Source organism: Castor canadensis, chromosome 18, assembly GCF_047511655.1.
Source record: "Castor canadensis chromosome 18, mCasCan1.hap1v2, whole genome shotgun sequence".
NCBI classification, from domain to species: Eukaryota; Metazoa; Chordata; class Mammalia; order Rodentia; family Castoridae; genus Castor; species Castor canadensis.
The window spans coordinates 8,084,380-8,107,135 of NC_133403.1; positions in this window are offsets into that span (position 1 = coordinate 8,084,380).

The following is a 22,756-nucleotide window of genomic DNA, read 5'->3' on the forward strand; positions in this document are numbered from 1 at the left end:
AAGGAAATTTAGCCCAGTGATATCATCGTCAACCAGTTCGTCAACAAGATCTTTATAGGCCTCAGACCCTCTCTGATGTCTGATGGAAATCATTTGTGTGCCACAGAGTATGCCATATTCCACACATTGAGCTATTTAGCACCAAACTACAGAGATCTTCATAATTACTGCTAAGGGAAGCTAGGACTTTGATGCCATTCAAAGTGGCATCATTGTCAAAGGGGACAATGGTCACAAATGAGAGGCCTCATTATAGCTTCTTAAAGAAAAAACTGTGTTGGCAAGGATGCGGGAAAAAGGAACACTCTTAACTGTTGGTGGGAATGTAAACTAGTACAACTACTCTGGAAAAAATTTGGAGGCTACTTAAAAAGCTAGACATCAATCTACCATATGATCCAGCAATACCACTCTTGGGGATATACCCAAAAGACTGTGACACAGGTTACTCCAGAGGCACCTGCACACCCATGTTTATTGCAGCACTATTCACAATAGCCAAGTTATGGAAATAGCCAAGATGCCCCACCATTGACGAATGGATTAAGAAAATGTGGTATCTATACACAATGGAATTTTATGCAGCCATGAAGAAGAATGAAATGTTATCATTCGCTGGTAAATGGATGGAATTGAAGAACCTCATTCTGAGTGAGGTTAGCCTGGCCCAAAAGACCAAAAATCCTATGTTCTCCCTCATATGTGGTCATTAGATCAAGGGCAAACACAACACTGGGATTGGACTATGAGTACATGATAAAAGCGAGAGCACACAAGGGAGGGGTGAGGATAGGTAAGACACCTAAAAAATTCGCTAGCATTAGTTGCCCTTAACGCAGAGAAACTAAAGCAGATACCTTAAAAGCAACTGAGGCCAATAGGAAAAGGGGAACAGGAATTAGAGAAAAGGTTAGATCATAAAGTATTAACCTAGAAGGTAACACCCACGCATAGGAAATCAATGTGAGTCAATGCCCTGTATAGCTATCCTTATCTCAACCGGCAAAAACCCTTGTTCCTTCCTATTATTGCCTATACTCTCTCTACAACAAAATTAGAAATAAGGGCAAAATAGTTTCTGCTGGGTATTGAGGGGGTGGGGGGCAGAGGGAGGGGGCGGAGTGGGTGGTAAAGGAGGGGGTGGGGGCAGGGGGAAGAAATGACCCAAGCCTTGTATATGCACATATGAATAATAAAAGAAAAAACTGTTTTTGTTGGCACAATTCAACCTGGACACACAAGGTCTTGTGGGGCATGGGAAGGGTTCAGATTTTATTGTTATTATGATAGATTAAGTCTCAATAAAAGCAGTCAGTAAGTAGTTAGGTATCATCATTTTATGATTTTCGAGTTCTATCTGGGGACATGAGTCATGAGGCCAACATAGGAGTATGTTTGGTGACCAAAGATGACTGTGGCATCTCTAAGGTAGCCTTTGGATGGAGTTTTGGGGTAGAGTCAGCAGGGACTAAGTCACTGTAACAAGAACTGACAACATTTTGTTGATGGTCAGGGAGAGGGAGAAGGGATAACAATTGAAAGTGACTCCTAGGTTCATGACAAGCAATAGTAATGAATTCATTGAAATAATGAGGACCCAGAGAAAAAAGACACAGGTCAAAAATTCAAGATTTTGTCCAAGATTGAAGCACCTGTAAGATATTCAAGGAAATTGCTAAGCAGCAAGTACACCATGAAATATCTGATGTGATAAGTTAGGCAGTGGATTTGAATTTGGCAGCTGATGATATATTAAAGTTTCTTTTTTAATTCATGGAAACATTTCAGTTGATCAGACCTGGGATCAACAGTTTTCCAACTTTAATGTTTAGAAATGTGGAAGAAGTAGAGAAGGCAAAAAAATCAAAGGAACAGAGCAACAAGAGTGGTGTGAGGGAAGTTGATGAAGGTGAAGTGTCAATTCCCAGAGGAACTTCCATGTCTAGTTCAGATCAACTACCCCATTATACACCAGAACCAGGTTTTTTTGTCTTCTAAGCATACATTTCATTTGTTTACTCATTTATCAGGCTTTACTCATTCCTCTTCAAATACAAAAATTTTGACCCTGTAAAGGCAAGGAATTTACCTGTTCCCCTTGCAAATATACCTCCTGGAACCAAGTATGGTAACTCACAAAGAAATTATTTTAACATGAAAAAAAATCATAAAAATTGAAGTTAAAAAGTTGAAGTGTTGGTCAAGAGTTAAGCTAACTGGAGGTACATAGCCCAGTAATTGCCCCAGCACTGAGAGAACAGATATCTCTCATATTATGAAAACCTGATCCAGGAGCCTCCATTCACATGAAAGCAGATCTTGAAGTCTCTGATTCTCCATGCTATGAAAGATTTTCCTTATTTTCTGTGGGTGCCAGAAAGTAAAGTGGGGATGGAAAAATGGTAGTCAATGGCAAAAAGTTCACGTGGGGTCTTAGTCCATCAGCAGAACATGCACCTTTGAATAGGAAACCAAGCACTAATAAGCCTATTCAGAAAGCCATAGAAGGATGCAAAAGCCCAAGAATTTAAAAAATCCATTCATCCAGTGTTGGGAAGAACCCAGTCTACTGGAAACCAGTGATTAGTCATACAGGAACATAAGTGCCAGCAAACCCACCTGCAGAGTCAGTCGGGACATCCAGTGTGCCCACTGGATACATGATTCCTTTGAAGTTAATTGATGGTTGCTTTTGGTACCAAGATACATAATTGTACTTCCCAATATCGTTGCTGGTTCCAGTACAGGAAATGGTAGCTGTCTGTCCAAGAGATCCAGAAGCTAAGGGAGGCTGAGTGAGGGTTGACTGGGCCCATGAACCTGAAAAGAGGGAGAAACACTCTAGTGAGTCATTGCTAGACCCATGTGAGCCTGAAGAGGAGTAGAGAAAGCATCAGCCCAGATATTCCAATGCTCCCTTCCCTGAAGTCTCACCTTGATTGAGGACAGTGAGGAAAACCTGAGGCCAAGCCATGCTGGAAACATCCAAAGAGCACTGCATCCTGAGACCTATGAACTGACTCTGACTCCCCCATACCACTCTTATCCCCTACCCTACCTGAAAGGAAGGAGGGGCCTCCATGCAAACCTCTTTACTAAAACTGTCTTTCCTCACCCCACTCTGACCTGCCATGGACTGTAGACATTTTGGCATTTTTACACAGCAGATCTTACCTAAGGGGATGACATTTTATGAATGACTTTTCTAAGTCAGTGAACAGTGAACCCATGACAGTTCCCAGAAAATTTAACCAACCCAGACATGTGCCAAACTTTCCTTTCTGTCATTCATGGTGGTTCCATGACTAAACCTACCCTGTTTTGTGTATGAGATTAAAGACAGGATCCAAGAATGCTATGGAGGTCCAACCACTCTTTCTTCCAGACATCAAAGGCAGAGCAGGACTTCTCCTCTCCATCATATCCTTCTAGTCCCTTAGTTAGGATCACCTACTTGCTCTATGCTCTCACCAGGTCTCTACAGCAACAGTTAGTCAGGGGCTTGAGGTTGAGACCTGCGTACATTTGTTGGTCTTTGCAGAAAAGGACATTTTGGAATACAACAGATGTTTGACACTTCCTAACATCATAGAAGAGTTTTAGGAAAAAGCAGTTTTGGGTGATCATAAAGTCCCTGGAAACCATAGCAATGACCTTCCCCAAATCTAGCTCTATGCTGCTCCCTGGTGGCCTCATTCAGAGTCTCCCATGTAGTTAAGTTAGAGCTGAAACTGCCTACTGTGTTCTCTTTCCCCTGTTTCTAACTCCTATCTCAGGTCAGGCCCCCTGGTTCCTAATAATCCCCACTTGATGCCCTTCCCTTTGTCCTCTTGATTCCTCCAGGATGGAATGTGTCTTTTACCATGCCATGTACTCAGATCCAACACCTATGGACTTTTTGCTTGTCAAAGAAAGGCTGTCACAGGGTCAGTGGATAGACACTCATGTCTTCAGATTAGAGACAGTCACCTCGTATCTGAATATAGAAATACTGTAAGAGCTTAAATAATCCAACAGGAGGAGGAAGACTGGATGAGAAAAATGAGATTAGGGAAAGAGTTTAATCATTTCAAAATGGTTTAATGAATAATATTGAGCTAAGAATATAAAACTCAGCCAGGATTTGAAATGGTCTGCAGGAAAAAAAGAAGGTAACTGCAGTGTTTGAGGATGTGGGAGAAGAGGCTTTTTAACTCATTTCTAAGAACATCTCAACAGAGCCTGTCTGAGTGTCTCCAGGGACAGGAATTCTTCTTAATTTTAATCCTTTATACATTTTGAGAAACGTCTATACACTATCAACCATGAGCCCTGGATCATCTCCTCCATCTACAGTCATATGACCTAGTGGGTATTTTTGTATCTCTAGTAGTTCCCCATATATATTTGTGAATAATTCTCATTTAATGCAAAAAACATGCAAAAGGAAATAAAACTGTCATTTTAAATTGTGGTATTTTCTTAATATCTCAGAAACCATCAGTGATGTTAATATTCATGTTTCACTAATACTTCACATAAATTCTCACTCATGTTAATAAAGGTATTTAGAATGCATAATATGAGCCCAGGATGCTGGACTCACAGCTTATATCCTAAAGAGAGATGGGGCACCAGGGTGATAGTATTTAGTCAAACCCTGAGATTCTTTTCTTAATTTTCATTACCAATTAATGACTACCAAGAAGAAATCTCTTTTTGCTGTTCTGTTTTATTGTACATTTAAAGATAAATGGAGAGTGTGATGAATCTCATGGGGCCATATTCACCAATCTCCTTCTTAAGGCAGTGAGTGCCCCTCCCCCAAATAAGTTATAAACTTCCTATGGACAACACTGTATTTTTAGTTCTTTTTTTCCCCATATGTAACAAAGTTCTCGACTCCCTGGGTATGTGTTTATTTGTTCTAAATAACCCAAGCATGTGAATATTCCCACTTGTCTTTAGGAAATAAGGCTAAATTACACAGCCTTGAAAACAATCAATGTCTTTGTATTTAATTAAACCTCAAGGTCCCCAAATAGTTGGTATGTCTCCCGTTGTATTGTACCACCCTCTAAGATGGCCCTATCAAATATGGTCAGTGATTACCTATTAATTCAAAAACATAATGCATTAAAAGCAGAAAACTGTTTATAAAAAGAACTTCTTTCACCAAAGAAGTCTTTTCCTCAGACTAAAGTTGAGGACATCAAATTGATATTGACCTGAAATACCAAGGTATTCACTGTTCTTATCATATTTCCACTTACAATTTCAGGTGTCTCTATGGTCTTTCTGGGATTTCACTGAAGTTATCAACATTTTTATAAAAATCAAATCATAATAAGAACTGTCTTGCAAGACCAACACAAAAAAAATGAGTCAGGACATTTAAAGTGTTTTAGACAAGTTGGCAACATGTATTTTGTTCATTTGTACTTTTGAGGAAAGTTTCATTTTATTCACCCTGGTATGTGTGAGACATGGAGTAATGCATAGAAAACTTCTTGTACTGATGAAAAATAAAAGACAAGTCAGTTATGGAAAATGTTTCTGTATTTTACCATGTATCTCAGTGGATTTGTTAAATAAAAGCATTTTGAAATATGACTTAAATTTTTGTACTTTTATACAAATATGTTCAATGTAATTTAGAAACTGTTAGAATAATACATTATTTTCTTTGAACATTTAGTACTTGAGTACTTTTAATTTTCTTTTTAGTTCCCATTGCCCTCTAGTATTGTTTTATATTTTCTTCCACCTATTTACACACTTCACGTGCCCTAACACATTTTTTAGAACAGATTACAATGAAATGTTTTGGATTTATTTGGCTACATAGTACTGTTTTATATCTCAGTATTTTGAAAGTGTTTTTTGGGAGTAATCTTATTTTGACCCCAGGGTGCTTTGATTGATATGATACATATGTGAGTGTAGATGTGGTAAAATGGTGAGGAAACACTGCAGGAGCCAGTCTGCATGAGCAACTGCAAAGCACCCAGAAGGACAATTTATCAAAATCAGGAGTCAGACTTAAAAGGTCAGTGGAACAGAGTACAGATCTTATAGAGCCACACATAGAGGGACAACTGAAATCTAAGAAAGGTGCGAAGGAGAAAGGAGATTACTTTGGAAATAATTCTGGATGCATGTAGTATATGCATAGGTGCACACAGAGCCATACAAAAGACTTGAACTTAAATCCCTACAACATACCACATAAAACTCAAGGACAAAAGTATAAAATATAAAACTAAGAAATTTCTAAGGGACAAATGTCTTTGCACGTGGATTCAGCAAAGATACATACCTTACATACATCACAAACAAGACCTGTAAAGGAAAAGAAATAAATCATGTTTCATCAATATTAAAAATTTCCATCCTATGAAAGATTTTAATATGAGAATGAAATGCTAAGAAACATATTTGGGTAAAAATATTTGTGACTGTATATCTGAATAAAACTCTATACTACATAAAAACTGTAAATTAAATTTTTTAGAAAAATCATAAACATAGGAAAAACAATTTGAATAGATTTCATGAAGAAAGACCTATAGACCTAAGCTTAGTACATGAAAAGTTGCCTATTATAATGAATCATCAGCTAAACGAAAATTCAAAACACAAGGGATTGCAACTACCTTTCTGTTCACGAATTAAAATTCAAAAGTCTGACCACATTAACTGTTGGTGAAAAAAAATGTAGAACTCTTCTGCATTGCTTGTGGTAAATTCCCTTCAGAAAACATTTAGCACTTTATTCAAAGGTTAAACATATACTTAGAATATGACCCACCACTTTTATTCCTTTGCAAGTTCATACAAAGTTTCATACAAGAATATTTAATGCAGCTTTATTTTCAGTAAATGAAAATTATAGTACAAATACCTATCAAGTGAATGAAAAATTTTGGTACACCTATACAAAGGAGTACTACTCAGCAAAACATATCAAAGTAATGACACACGCAAAAATAAGAGTTACTCTCAAAATAATTATTCTTGAAAAAAGAACATAGACAAAAGGCAACATTGTCTACACCCATTTTTTTAATCTTTTCAGAAAGGACAACATACCTACAGTAACAGAGAGCAGATCAGCACTGCTCTGGGAAGGTGGAGGGGTAAGAAAGGATGGAGTAGAAAGAGTATAAGAAATGGTAGGAGGAAATTTGTAAGCAGATAATATGTCCATTTTCTTAATAACCTAAGCAAGATTTGAGAAATGTGAATATATTGAAATTCATCAACGGGTGCCCTCTAAGCATGGGCAGTTCATTGCAGGTCAATTCTACTTTGATTTGGCTATTAAAACAGTCAGGTAAAGAAGTGTGTTCCAGGAAAAGTACATAAGTAGGAAATTGAGAAGTCTAGACCAGCATGGTATCTGTTACTTGCATTTTCCCAGTATTTATTTCCCCAAGCTCTCATAAAGGTGACTTCTTCATATCCTATTGCTGGGGTCAGAGAAAAATTGCAAAAATTCTGGCTCAGTTCATCAACACTCCGACATGTGATTTCTTCCTCCTATTTGAATCAAACACCAAAGAAGACTCATGAACAAAGGCAGATTAACCTCAACCAGGTTTTTAAATACGTAACTGGAAGAAGACTGTTGCTGTTGGGGCAAACAGTGGAGGAAAAGGGAGAACTCGTATCCAAGACATTGTCATCCTGATATAACCAGGGTTAGAGGAATCTGCCCCAGTGTTGGGCTCAGCCCAGTGAGCAGTCAAGTCAGGGAGAGGGGCTGGTGATCCATGCAGCCCACTTCTACAGCCCATCGCGCCTCTTGGTGTAACAAGAATTCTGTGTCTACATGTCTACAGATTTTCTGATCAAAAGAAGGAACAGCAGTGGTGCTGACTATGACCTTCAGCCCTGCTATGAAGTTCCACTCTCAGAAGTTGAACTGGGGACTCAGGTGAAAGCACCAAATCAGAGGATCTCTCCACTTGATGAAGCTTCATGTTCCATGAGAACCAGTGGGCCAGGAATTATAAGAGAAAACAATGAGTTAAAAATCTTGGTGGCAAGTGTGAACCCAGTCTTGTTAAAACACTTCCTCCTTTTGTGTACTCATCATAACTTCTATCACATTCCATGACAAAGACTTCCATGGACCTGTGTTGAGTGTTGCACACTTTCTTGCAAATGGACAGACTCCAGTGTAGAAGGCAACTGCCTTCAACAATTTGCAGCTGATCAAAACACCTAAGAAAAAAACAATGCAGAATACAACAATGAAAACATTCACTCCACTTGCTTTCATTGTAGAAGATTCCTCGAATTTTTGCTTCAGTCTAAGGATTCAGTGCATGAAATATCATCTATTCACAGCTTAGAGTCCAGTAAGTGAAATGCAAGTTTCTTATTTAAGCATGTAATCATAGTTGACAGAGTTGGTTTGTGTTGTATATTGATTATATTTTATTTTTCCTATCTCCACAAATAAGATGCCATGTGTCATGCAGGACTTGAGTGTGTGGTGAAGTTTCTAGGTTTTCTGTTTTAAAAATTCTGCACATGACATATTTATATGATTCTAGCTGCCTTAAAGAAAAGATTCTAAAACCATAAATACTCAGCTCTAAGAAAAATGATACTTAGGATATATTCTATTAGGATACTTGAAAAAATATTTCTTTATGGACAAAAAATTACCTTATAAATCCTATGACCAGCAAGCTTATTTTGTCATTAATGTCATGGACATCGGTTATGGACTAGATATGAAGTACCTCCCCCAAATCTCTTTGAAGCCTTTGTCCATAGCTTGTACTTTGATTGAGAGGTATTGGATTGGATTACATGGAGTCTCCAAGGGCAGAAACACAATGAGTTGCACAAGAATATGAAGGATCGTTCCTAGGACATTCTCCCCTTCCCTAGTTTGGAAGAGCTATAAGGATGAACAAAACTGACCATCTCTCCTTGAAGGTATAGCCCTTCAGGGTCGCACAAGTTAGTGAGCACAATGTGGGAATGACAGTCCTAAGATCTCACCCTGAGGAATGTTCCTGAGAGTCCTGTTCATACAGGCTGGGCACTGCAGAGTTCAAAGTGAGAGCCAGTCTGGTAATAGAGAACAGTGATGGACAGTTGCAGTTTTGCACAATAGCTGTGCAGTGAGCAAGCATGCTTAAGATGAGGGTGGCTTATGCCACATGGGGTTAATTCAGCTTCCTAAGCCCCAGTCTGGGCTGGCTTCCACCATGACTTGTCTTATTCCCATGCCTGACAGAGCTGAATCTTATGCAAATCAAAGTGATGAAAGAAAATTGAGGGAAACTGCCAACACAAATCTCATCTTCACTTTCTACATTGGAATCAATTTCCTCACCTAGAAGCCACCACAGAATGACACAACAAAGAATGTTCCCAGCACAATAGGTCACTCCAAAGATAGAGTCAGCAGACTATGGTTATTGCCTGTGTTGGAAATTTCACTGGGCTTACCCAGGTTCACGCTATTTTGTCTGTAAGTGGTATCTTCGGGCTGCAAGAGTAGAGTTCAGTGTTGGCAAAACACAACCGTTTCCTTCAAGGAAGAACATGGAAACACTAAACCACTTCCTACATGACCTACAGAAGATGACAAATTTTGCATCTTCTACAGTGCCTACTCCATCAACATCAGTAAATCAAACGTATTAGACCTTAGAAAGGGGAATTGCATACATTACTGCCACCTTTAAGTTTCTAAAGAATTGTAGTTAAGGTTGCTTTGTAAATGCGTGGAATTTGTCAGTCTGGCACTTGTAGACTATAACACCTGTGGATTTTTTTCAAGGAGAATATCATGGCTGCAGGTGCACAGTATGCACCAGTGATGTGGAAGCCGAGATCATCACTACTAGGACCACAGGATCAGAAACAGTGTGCATTCGTGTGGAACAGACAAAAGTCTGAATGTACATTACATCCTCCAGCTGCATTAACTGTCATCCCTGACACAACATATGACAGTCTGAACACCCAAGAGAATGTGTCATGCTACAACATATCATTGTAATTGTATCAGATGTCAATTGATTGGAAAGTAGACTGAATGCTTTGGAGAAAATGTGCATTCTAGGGAGGAAGAAAGAAACCACATGAAGTTTCATACCTCCATATAAGATCCCAGTCTTAAGGTTTACTTGGTTGGAGCAATCTGAGACATCTCTCCCAGATAATAAATACAAAATTCCATCTTACAATTCCCTCAATGAAGAAAGAAAATCAAATCTCATCAGGACAAATCTGGCTTAGGAGACATCCTGTTTCAATGATGTGGATAATTCACAATTCAAATGTTAGCAAAATTTTACACTGGGTGTGGATTCTAGAGAAGACCATCTGTGTAACATGTAATACAGGGGTGCTATTCAACCAGCTGTGTGGAAATTAATTCCCTGTGGGCTCTCTCATAAAGGAGGAATTGTACATGTGAGTAGAAACCTTGTCTTTCCATTCACTAATAGAATCCCAAAGACCATTTGGATTTGGAGTAAGTCTATATCCCCAGCAGTAGAGAATCACATGCCTTTGGAAAACAGGTCTATTTCCAGGTTCTACTAGATTCATGATGTCATATGATATCAAGGTCATTCATACTCACAACTTCAATACACCAGATTATATGGTCAGCCAGGCCCACAGTGAGCACAGTAAGGTGAACTTTTTGTGTTCAGTTTGGAGCAGGAACAAGGCTGAAACTCAGTAACCCACACTGACAGATGGTCTACACCCCATATTTCCTCATGTAGGAGGAAACACCAGGGTTTTAATTCATCCACACACTTAATATGCAGTCATTCTATCCCTTGAACCAAGTCTCCAGCCTTTTCTGCTTTAGTTATCTTTCAGACAGAATCCTGTATTTTTTGCCTGAGGCTTGCATGGGGTATGATCCTCCTACCTAAGACTTCTGTATAGCTTACATTAGAGGTGTGGATACCCACACACAGCTTGTTCTGCCCAGGCTAGCACTGAAAAAGATTCTCAGAATCTCCAATTTCTGAGGAGCTGGGATTACATGTTTTTTCCATCATGCCCAGCTTTTTCAATAATGTAATTTATATAACCCAATATAACACAGTAGTGTTATTTACATATGGAATTTTAAAAACTTATTTATATATTTTATACATTTTCTCAACCATGTCCTTGATAGATGATATTTATTTTCACGTTGACAGAACATATCAGCTAGGACACAAGATTTTCTCAAGAATGTGTTTCAATTTACATTTCATTAGGTTTATACTTCATAAGGTAGAATTTCATACCCGGATGTCACAAGCATGTTGAAAATTTCCATAACTGAACAGAATATAAAAGTATCATTTTCCTTTTAATATTTGTAGCCCTACTGGCAAAGCCAGTTCATGTTTTCTAGAACAGATTTGACTCTGAAGCAAGATCACTTCAGTTTCTAACGTGCTCTGTTTGAACATAATTGAAGTAATATAGGTTTTAGCATTTCTAAATCTAAAATCCATTATCATTTCTCTTTTTCACTAGAGAAAAACTTTCTATCAAATGCTCAGTTTATTTTTCATATGTCATGAAGATATTTGTGTGCATGAAATGCTACCCAAAGTATGATCTCAGATGGAAAGTATTCTGCTGAATCGTTGGGTGATGTGTTGCTGTGTGGGTATCAATCATCATCCTTCATAATCCCTAACTCCATCCCACATCCACTTCATGCAGTGCCTACCCAAAAGACTGGGAGGAAAGGGCAGCCTAGGGCTTTAATCTGAGTGAGCGGATCCACATTTGCTCATGAATTTTTCTTCAATTCACCTGGTCTGGGGAAAGAATTTGAAAGGTATTTGGAAATAGTTTTGCTCTCGCTTCATCACTTTAGTAAATGTGAGATTTATTACTGCAGTCTGTCACCTGACAGTAAAAACCACAGCCTCAGACTCATTTCCACTAATTTCCAAGGTGGTTAAGTTCCCTGATTTAGAGCCAGAGAACTGGTCAGGGATCCCAGAGGACAGGATATTATCACTGCAGGTGACCAGCACAGCTTCCGCTGATAACAAAGCATAACATTTTCCCTACCAAGGTTCTCTACAGAGCATGGGTTCATGGCCTTTTGTCTCAGGGCCACTGCCACTGAGGGTGTCTGTGTCCGTTCATAGGAGTCCACAGTGGCTGCATTAAAGGAGAAGAAAAGCAGCTTGTGGATGATGGATCCATTCGCATGGGTCACCTTAAGACAGTGCTCAGACTGAACTCACAGTCTGAGGCAGGCCCAGCTCCAAGTCCTGTCAACAGGGCTGGAAAGATCACTTTTGCAGAGAGAGAGGAGGAGGAGCAGGAGATGGGATGAGGCCATAGGAGAAGTGCTCCAGAACATCCACAGCACAGCTGGGATTACAGGCTGCTCTGTTTCCCTCCCAGTTCCTAAAGGGCAGTATGGTCTAGGTGTTTATGCAAATTTACACCTTCCCTAGGGCTCCTCATTATGGACAAGTAGGGAAAATTCTTTTCTTTCAATTGAATTTCATATTTGAAATTGTGTACATTAATAATATTATAGATTAATTATTACAATTGCATATATGGCAGTGGAATACTTTGAATATATTCATACCTTTCACTATTTGCCCATTCTCTCCCCTCTTTGTTCAAACAGTGTTTGGTAGGTTTCATTATGCATTGATGCTGTGTTCAATCCTCTTCCATCCTCTTCACCCTGAGTAATATTTCCTTTTCCCCTCTCCCTCCCACTTATCCCCTGCAGACACTCCCCCTTTTACAATCATGTACATTGTTATCACCATTGTGATTGTTATCATATTAAGTCTAGGTTCCATAAATTAGTAAGAGCAGCTTTCCCTTTGAACTTGGTTTGTATCATTCAATTTGATGCTTTCCAGTTTTATGCTTTGTCTTGTAAATGACATTATTTCATTTTGCTTTATGGCTGAGTAACATTTCATGATATATATCATGTTTTCTATAAGCATTCAACAGCTGTTGGTAACCCTGTCTGGTTCAACAATTTAATGACTGGTGGTGGTGGTAGTGGCAAAGTAGAGAATATGGGCTTCTGTGGAAGTGCCCCAGGAGAGAGGGTTGCCCAGGACCATTGATTTACAGTTAATGACAGTGGGCTAAAGGCCCAGGAAGCTGTCCTGAGTGAAGAACACAGGTTCTGGGAGCTATGACCTCTCACAATGAGCTCCCTCCTAAAGCACATAGACCTCAATGTCATCTCCCCCAATGACTGCTAACACTGTGACAGTTACCCAGGTTGACTTCTATGACCAGGCTCCTCCAGGGCATTTCTCTAGTGAGAACTTCATTCTACCCAGGGTCTTGCTAGGTTCCTGTGGTAATACTCAACATGTTTCACCCTCATAGTTAAGTGACTAAATCCAAAATACATAGGATTAATATTTTTATCTTCCTGCTTGTGTACTGAGCCTTGCATATCTGTTGATGCCAAGGGCTGGCCTCCATCTTGTTTCTGGCTGCAGCTCTTCTGTCCATGCTAGTGGATGGGACTCACAGTAGGAACTTCTTTCCTCCAGACAATTCCAAAGTCCATGTCACCATGAAGATATTGGTAGAAATCCCAGTCAAACTCCTGGCCTCTTTGAGGCAATGCTGCCACTGGGTGGATGGTTCCTAGAACCAGTTGACCCTACACCATATCTCCTTTGAGTGTGTTGACAGCCTTAGAGGGGGGGGTTGTATCCATAGCCTCACTGGTGGCAATGGTAGATTTGGTTAAGCACTGCCTACTAGAATACATCAACATGTAGAATTTATCTTAGCATGGACAAAAGGATGAGGTGACCAAGGATGAGGATCTCTTTTGTTGTTCAGCAGGCTCCCTATTATGGGACAAGACTGGTTTTAGAGCAAAAAGTATGATGCAAACATGGAGCAGGCAGTGGGCCCTGAGTATAGGTGCTCTGGAGGAGACTGGTTATTGGCAGTATGCTTCTGCAATGTGCTGCATTGCACCCTGGGGAAAGGAGAAAGCTCATAATGGATCCTGCAAGAAGTATGAAAATGGCAGACATAGAAGCTGTTTTGGTGTCCATATCAATGACCTCAGGATCTAACAGTGGCTACCAGGACAGGTGTGCAGACTGTGGGTGCCAGAAAATAAGGTGGAGTTGGTAAAATAGAAGCCAAGATAAGAGGTTGACATTTGGTCCCACGCCATCAACAGGACACATACCTCTGAGTAGGAAAACAAGTGCTAATAAGCCTACTCAGAAAGCCATAGAGGGAAGCAATGGCCCAAGAATTTTAAAAAACTCATGCATCCTGTATTGGAAGAAGCTGGTCTACTGGAGACCAGTGCTCAATCATAGAAGGACATATGTGGAAACATACCCACCTGGTGAGTTAGCCAGGACATTCACTGGGTAATTGACACATTGTAATTTAAAGTTCAATGAGGGAGGTGAGTGTGGCTGAATTTTAAGCAAGAAATGAATTTTGAGGTCATGTGGCATGAAAACCCCTCTGCACAGGGCTCAGAAAGCAAATTCAGAACAAGAAGAAAGCTGTGAGTTCACAGCAGGTTTTAGTGGAACTTCCCCATGAACTTTCACTACTGTGTAAAGTGTTACTTCCTGCATATGAAGCACAGTAATAATCAGCCTCATCCTCAGGCTGGAGGCCTGAGATGGTCAGGGAGGCTGTGTTGCCAGACTTGGAGCCAGAGAAACGATCAGAAATCCCTGAGGGACGACTATTCACATTATAAATCAGGAGTTTATGGTTTGCTCCTGGTTGCTTTTGGTACCAGGATACAGCATTATAACTCCCAATATCACTGCTGGTTCCAGTACAGGAAATAGTAGCTGTCTGGCCAAGAGATCCAGAAGCTGAGGGAGGCTGAGTGAGGGCTGACTGAGCCCATGAACCTGAAAAGAGGGAGAAACACCATAGTGAGTCAGTGCTGGGCCCATGTGATCCAGAGGAGAGAAAGCATCAGCTCAGATTTCCCAGTGATCCCTTCCCTGAGGTCTCACTATACCTTGACAGAGGAGGATGAGGAAGAAAAGAGGCCAAGCCATGTTGGAGACACCCAAGTAGAACTGACTCTTAAGACCCATGCACTGAGTCTGGCTCCCCCAGACCTCTCTTATCTCTTCTGCCTGAAAAGAAGGAGGGGCCTCCATGCAAATCTTCTTTCTTCACCTGTCCTTCCTCACCCCACTGTGACGTGCCATGGACTATAGACATTAATATTTCTTTGCACAGCATGGCTCTTAGGACGGTTTCAAAAAGAACAGTTCTTGGGCAGGATACAGTTCCTGAAAACCACAGTAATGACTCTCCCCAAGTCTAGCTCTATGCTGCTCCCTTGTGGCCTTGCTTAGCGGCTCCCAAGCCCCAGGAAGTACAATGAAGTGAGAACTGGACCTCTCTGCTCTGCTTCTGTTCCCTGCACAATTACTTTCTCAGAACATGCCAGTAGTTCCTTCTCATTCCTTCCAGATTGCTCCCTCCTTGTCGTCTGACTTCTTCCAGGATGGAATGTGTATTTTACCACATCAGGTGCCCAGATCCACCTTCTCAGGACTTTTTGCTTGTCACAGAGCAGCCTGTCACAGGGTGAATGTATGAACATAAGTCATCTCTTACCTGGAGACAGAAATACTGTTACAGCTTAAATAAACCTACCCTAGGGGGAAAGTGGATGAGAAAAATGTGTCCAGGGGAAGATTTTAAGTTTTTTAAAATGGCTTAACGAATAATATTGCATTAAGAACAGAAGACTCAATAAGGATTTGAAAAGCCCTACAGGAAACCAAGACAGTAAACGCAGTTTTTGAGGATGTGGGAGAAGAGTCTGGGGTGAGGATGGCTCTAAGGCATCCAGCTCAAGAGACGTCTCAACCATCTGTCTGAGTGTCTCCAGGTAAAGAGGTGCTTCTTTCATTTACCCCTTTACACTCTTGGAGACACTTCCAGACACCAGCAGGCATGTTCCTGAGTATTACAGTCCTATATCATCTCCTCCATCTACAAAATGTCACTTGATGTAATAGATTTTCTAATGTCACTAGTAGTTCTCCATATATATTTGCAAATAATTCACAATTAATCCATAAAACTCACAATGGAAATTAAAACTGCCATTTTAAATTATGATATTTTCTTACTATGTCAGAAACCATTGATTTGTTAACATTCATATTGCACTAATTCTTCATATAGATTGTCACTTACTTTAACAGAACTATTGAGAATTTGGAATATAGGTCAAGAATGATGGATTCACTGACTGTGGCCTAAAGAGTCACATTGTACCAAGGAGAGAGTATTCAATCTAACTCTGGAGAGTTTCTTTAATTTGCTTTCCCTGCCAATTTATGACTACCCAGAAAAAACCTCTTACTGCTATCCTTCTTTATCATACATTAAAAGGTAAAATGGAAGGTGTGATGAAACTCATTAGACCACATTCACCAAGTTCCTTCTTAAGCAGTGAGTGCCACCCCAAATAAATTATAAACTTCCTACAGACAGGACTGTATTTTCAGGTCTTTTTCTCTTCCATACCTAACAATATTGATTGATCCTTGGAGCATGTGTTTATTTATTCTAAATATCCTAAGCATGTGCCTTTTCCCATTTCTCTTTGGGAAATGAGGATAAATTCCACAGTCTTGCTAAAATCAGTGTCCTTGAATTTAATTGAACCTGAGGGTCCCCAAATAATTGGCATGTCTCTCTACATATTGTACCATACTTTAAGAATGTCATATCAAAGAATGGTCAGTAATTATCTCTAAACGGAAAGACATAATGAGCCATGGCAGGAAGTTAATTCATGAAAGAAATCTTTTCATCAGACTATAGATCAAAACATCAAATTAATATTCACTTGAAATAGCAACATATTGCTTGCTGCTATCATCTTTCTACTTACAGTTTCCATTGTCCATATTGCTTTTGTGGGATCTCCCTGAAGTTATCAAAAATTTTATGATAGTCAAATCATAATAATAAGTGTCTTCCTATTCAGTCACAAAGACAAATGAATCAGGACATGAAAAATGGTTTAGACAAGTTGGCAATGTGTATTTTGTTCATTTGTATTTTTAAGCAAAGTTTCATTGCATTCACCCTGATTTGTGTAACAGACTGATTAACATACAGCAATCAACTTATATGGATGAAAAATAAAAGTATAGCAAGTCTCTCAGAGCATTTGGAAAAAAAACTATTTCTTAAATTTTTCTTTTTTATAGTTGTGTATTCAAAATAATTTTGAAATATTTTAAAATATGCCATTTTTAGCATATCATTCTCAAGTATTTGTATCTATTTTCTTTTTTCTTCCCATTACCCTCAAATAATGTTTTAAGTTTACGTCCTCCTGCCTACCTACATATTCCCCACTCTACATGCCCTAACACAGGATTTAGGACAGAGTGCCATGAATTTGTTTGGGTTTTTTTGGCTATACAATACAGTTTTTATATCTCAATATTTGAAAGTGTGTTTTGAAAGTCATCCTAGTTTGAACTTGTGGTGCATTGTTTTATAAAATGCAATGCAGATATGTCAAAATAGATGTCCTAAAATGATGAGGCCACAATGCTGGAGCCAGTTTACATGAACAACTGAAAAGCAGCCAGGTAGAGAATTTTTCACAACCAAAAGCCAGACATAAAAGGTCCATAGAACAGGGTAAGTATCCCAGGGAGCCACACATAGGGGAGAACTGTATCAAAGAAAGTTGCGATGGAGAAAGGATGCTCTCTTGACAAATGATTCTTGATATATATATTATATGGGCATGGTGTATAGAGAGCCATACAACAGATCTGAACTTTAATCTCCACTATATACCATGTAAAATTCAACTAAAAAATAAAGATAAAAGTGTCAAATATAAAATGATGAAAATTCTATGGTACAAAATTTTTGTGTTCTTGTGTTAGGCAAAGATTTCTTACCAGCATTATAAGCAAGATCCACAAAGGGCACAGGATAAATAATATTTCATCAATATTAAAGATTCTAACATTTGAAAGATGTTTTCAGTGCTTTATACTCAACTTGATGAAAGCACAGATCAGGTGTGCAAGAACTGATTATATTTTATTTTTATATCCTCTTTGTGGTACTGGAGTTTGAACTCAGGATCTCATGCTTGCTAGGCAGGCAGTATAACACTTGAGCCACTCAGCCAGCTCCTTTTGAAAGATTTTGTTATCAGAATGAACGGGCAAGACACATATTTTGGAAAAAATATTTGCAACTATATGTCTGAATAAATTTCTTTCTATACTATATAAAGCACTCTTAATTTAATATTTTTAGAAAAATTAAAAACATTAGCTAAATAATTTGAAGAGATTTCGCCACATATAGAAATCAATTTATTACATGAAAACTTGCTTATTGATGAATCATTAGCTACAGGAAAACTCAAAACACCAGGGTTTACTGCTAAGTTCCTGTTGAAAACCTAATATTAACAAGTCTGACCACACTACCTGTTGGTGAGGAAAGTGTTCAAATTAGTAATATTCTGCACTGCCAGTGTTAAAATCCCTTCAGAGAAAAGTTTGCCAATTCATTTAAAAGTTAAATATATACTTAGAATATGACCTATCCCAAATATTCTGCTTTTAAAACTACATTTAGAAATTCAATTAACCCTCATTAATAATATAATAAACATCATTATGATAATTCCATACATGCCTATGTGTTCTTTGAACAAATTACTCCCTTCTTTATTTTCCCATTCTGTCCCCTCCTTTGTCAAACAGTGTTTGTTAGATTCATTTTGCCCTGACTCTGTGTTCAATTCTCCATCTTATTCACCCCTCAGTAATCTTTTGTTTTCACCTAAACACTCCCACTTATCAACTACAGGCAGCCCTCCTTTTACATTCATGTCCCATTATCATCATAATCATAAGGATATTAGGTTTATGTTCCATAAATGAGTGAGATCATGAGCTTGGCTTATCTTACTCAACATTGTGCTCTCCAGTCCTATATATATATATATATAGGACTCCCATGTTCTGTAACTATTCAACAGTTGTTGGTAAACTTGTCTGGTTCAACAACTATTGCTAAGAAGAGTGCATAAACATGGGGGTGCAGGCATCTTTCTTGTATATTGATTTAACTTTTCTGGATTTATGCTCAACTGTGGTATAGTGGAGTCATAAAAAAGCAGGGAATACTCTTTATCCCTTCCTGTAGGAAAGTATACCAGAGTACAAGGGCTGGAATTTGAGGGCAGATATGCCTGGAGGTGGTGGGAGTGGCAAGGTAGGAGACTGTTTCCTTCTCTGGATATGCCCAGGTAAGAGGGTTGCCCAGGACCCCTGTCTGGCAGTTAATGACAGTGAACTGACAGTGGGCAGAAGGCCCAGGCAGCTGTCCTGGGTGAGGATCACAGGCTTTGAGAATTCTGACCTCTCACTGTGTTTCCTCATAGAGCACTTGGACCTCAGTGTTATCTCCCCAGTGACTTCCAACCCTTTGGGAGTTACCCAGGCTGACACCTGTGACCAGGATTATCCAGAGCGTTTCACTGGTGAGAAACTCATTCTACCCAGGTTCTTGCCAGGCTCCTGTGATAACTCTGCGTGAGCCTGACCTTCAAAGTTAAGTTGCTAAATCTCAAATATATAGGATGCATGTTTTAGTTCTTCCTTCTTGACTAATGATCCCTACATACCTGCTGACCCCCAGGGCTGGTCTCCCTTTTGGGCTGTCTCTGGGCAGCACCTACCAGTCTCCTGATTGCTTCTGGCTGAAACATTGTGCCCCTGCTCGTGAATGAGAATCTGAGCAGGATATTCCTTCCTACAAGTGACCCCCAATTCCATGCCACCTGACAAAATGTGGACAGGAATTCCAGACACACTCCTTACCCCTTTGCCCACAACCCCACAAATGGTGACATTTGTGGTGAATAGGGAGACACAACAGGTACACATCTTATAAGCATGAGAATTGTATTGTTAGAAGAGAAATCACAAAATCTAAAGGGTTCAGAGAACACTGAATAACATCTTGTCAGCACCCAGGTTTCCTATGTATTTACAAACCAAGTCAGATGCCTTTCATTTGGGGCTATACTAATAATGGAGGACCTCTGTCATTTTCCTGTTAGCTTTCTCAGCATTGTTTATTTTTTATAATCTCTGCTTTTCCCCACATCATGTGGTCATGCTTGTTTCCTGGTTCAGTCAAAGGCCTGTTAATGTCTGAGCACCACAGTAATCTAGCACTCAGTAGCACTCAGCTTCATCCTCAGAGTAGACATCTGAGACAGTCAGGGCAGCTTCATCCCTCAGCAAGGAGACTGGGAACGTTAGTGTCCATGAGTGTCTGTTGTTTGTGTTAAATTGGTGAACTAGGTGTTTGGTTAGGCTGGTAATAGTATTCAAAGTAACCACTGGAGAATTCTAGACAGAGCAACTGCAGATGTGTATGGGTCAGTGAGAACTTGAGGGTCACCACAGCCTGGGAACTTGACTGTGGAAAGAAAACAAGCACATTGGGAATGAGGAAAGAGGACAAGGGATCACTGCAAATTATGGTTTCTGAAATCTTCATGAACCAGAGCAGATACAGAGGCATGAAGAAGGTTGGGGAAGTGTCCAGGTCTTGGTGTGGACGTTCCAAAGATTACCTGGCCTCATAACTGCACCTGGACTGTAAGATGGTCCTTTTTTCCTCCTCCTCAGTTTCATGGTAGAAGACATGTGGTTATTTTGTAGACCCTTATCTAACACCACCAGAACTAAAGGATTTGGGGTTCTTGGTCTGAGGATCAGCTCCACCACCAGGGAATCTGGGTTGTTTTGAACTCTGGGTTTCCCCATGGAAGGAAGCACCTGCCTAACCCATTATGTCAGGCCAGTTCATGTGTGAGCCATGGGATTCTGGTTCAGGTCCTGCAAACACTGAGAAGAACCACAGCACCCCCTGCTGTGCCTTTATATCTCTTTGTACTTCCTGGTGTTAAATATCTGCTCTAAAGGTATTCAAATCCACTGAGAGATTTTGTTTCCTTCTCCAGAAATTTGTTTTAAATTTCATCATTTTTTCCATTCTGTGATTGCCATTTGCTTCTTTTTTATGATCTCTATTGTTTGACATTTGTATTAACATGAATAATTGTAAAATTGTAAAAAAAATTATGATAATTTCAAACAGGCCTATGAGAGACTTTGAAAAAACACTTAAAAAATTAGCTAGCATTTGTTGCCCTTAAAGCAGAGAAACTAAAGCAGATACCTTAAAAGTAACAGAGGCCAATAGGAAAAGGGGACCAGGAACTAGAGAAGAGTTTAGATCAAAAAGAATTAACCTAGAAGGTAACACACACGCACAGGAAATTAATGTAACTCAACACACTGTATAGCTATCTTTATCTCAACCAGCAAAAACCCTGTTCCTTCCTGTTATTGCTTATACTCTCTGTACAACAAAATTAGAAATAAGGGCAAAATAGTTTCTTCTGGGTATTGAGGGGGTGGGGGGGAGAGGGAGAGGTTAGAGTGGGTGGTAAGAGAGGGGGTGGGGGCAGGGGGGAGAAATGACCCAAGTCTTGTATGCACATATGAATAATGAAATAAAATAAAACAAAAAAAGAAAAAACTAAACCCTCTAAACTGATTTTATCACCTCCAAATTCTCTCCACTTTTTAGTGTGTGTCATTATTATTATTTTTTTTGGTAGTACTACTTGGAGTAGTAGTCTAAATTCCACATATAAGAAAACTGTGCACTATTAATTTTTCTGAGCTTGGCTTATATAACTCAACACCATTATATCCAGTTCCTCCATTTTAGTGCAAATGAAATAATTTCAGTCTTCTTTATGTCAGAGAACTACTCCATTGTGCATATGTACCATGTTTCCTTTATTCATTCACCAGTTAGAGGCACCTAGACTGATTCCATTGCTTGGCTATTGTGAGTATGCTGCAATAAACATGGCTATTCAGTTGTCTTGACTGTTACTTACCTTACAATCCATCAGATATATTCTGAAGAGAGGTATAAAAATAGCATAGAGTAGTTGCATGTTTAGTTTCTTGAGGAAACTTCACACTGATTTCCTTAGTGGCTGCTCTATTTATTTTCCTGCCAACAAAGTGTAAGTGTCCCTTTTTCCCTGCATCTGTGCCACCATTTGTGTTTGTTAACATTCTTGATGATAGACATTCTGACTAGGATTAAATGGGCTCTCAGTGTCATTTTGATTTACATTTAGGATGTGGACCATTTCTTTGTATAGTTATTAAACTTTGTACATTATCTTTTGAGAACTGTCTGCACATTTCATTTGTCTATTATTGATTAAATTATTCATTCTTCTGGCATTTAATTTCTGAGCACTTCATATATTCTGAATATTTTTCCTTTGCCAATGTATATCTTGCAAACATTTTCTCCCAATCTGTGCCTTGTATCTTCTTGGTAGTCATTGTTTCTCTGATGTTCAAAGGCTTTTTAATATGATGTAATCACATTTGTCAGTTCTTGCTCTTTTTTTCTGAGCAATTGAGGGCCTATTCATAGTCATGGCTCTACCTATACCTTCAAGTGTTTTTCTAATGATCCTCTATAGCAGTTTTAAAACTCTGCGTCTTACATTAAAGTATTTGATGCATATTGAATTGACTTTTGTACAGAGTGAGAGATAGGGTCTAGTTTCAGTTTTTTTTATGTGAATATACATCTTTCCCATAGTCATGTATTAAAAAGGCTGTCTTCTAAAGCATGATTTTGGTTTCTTGAT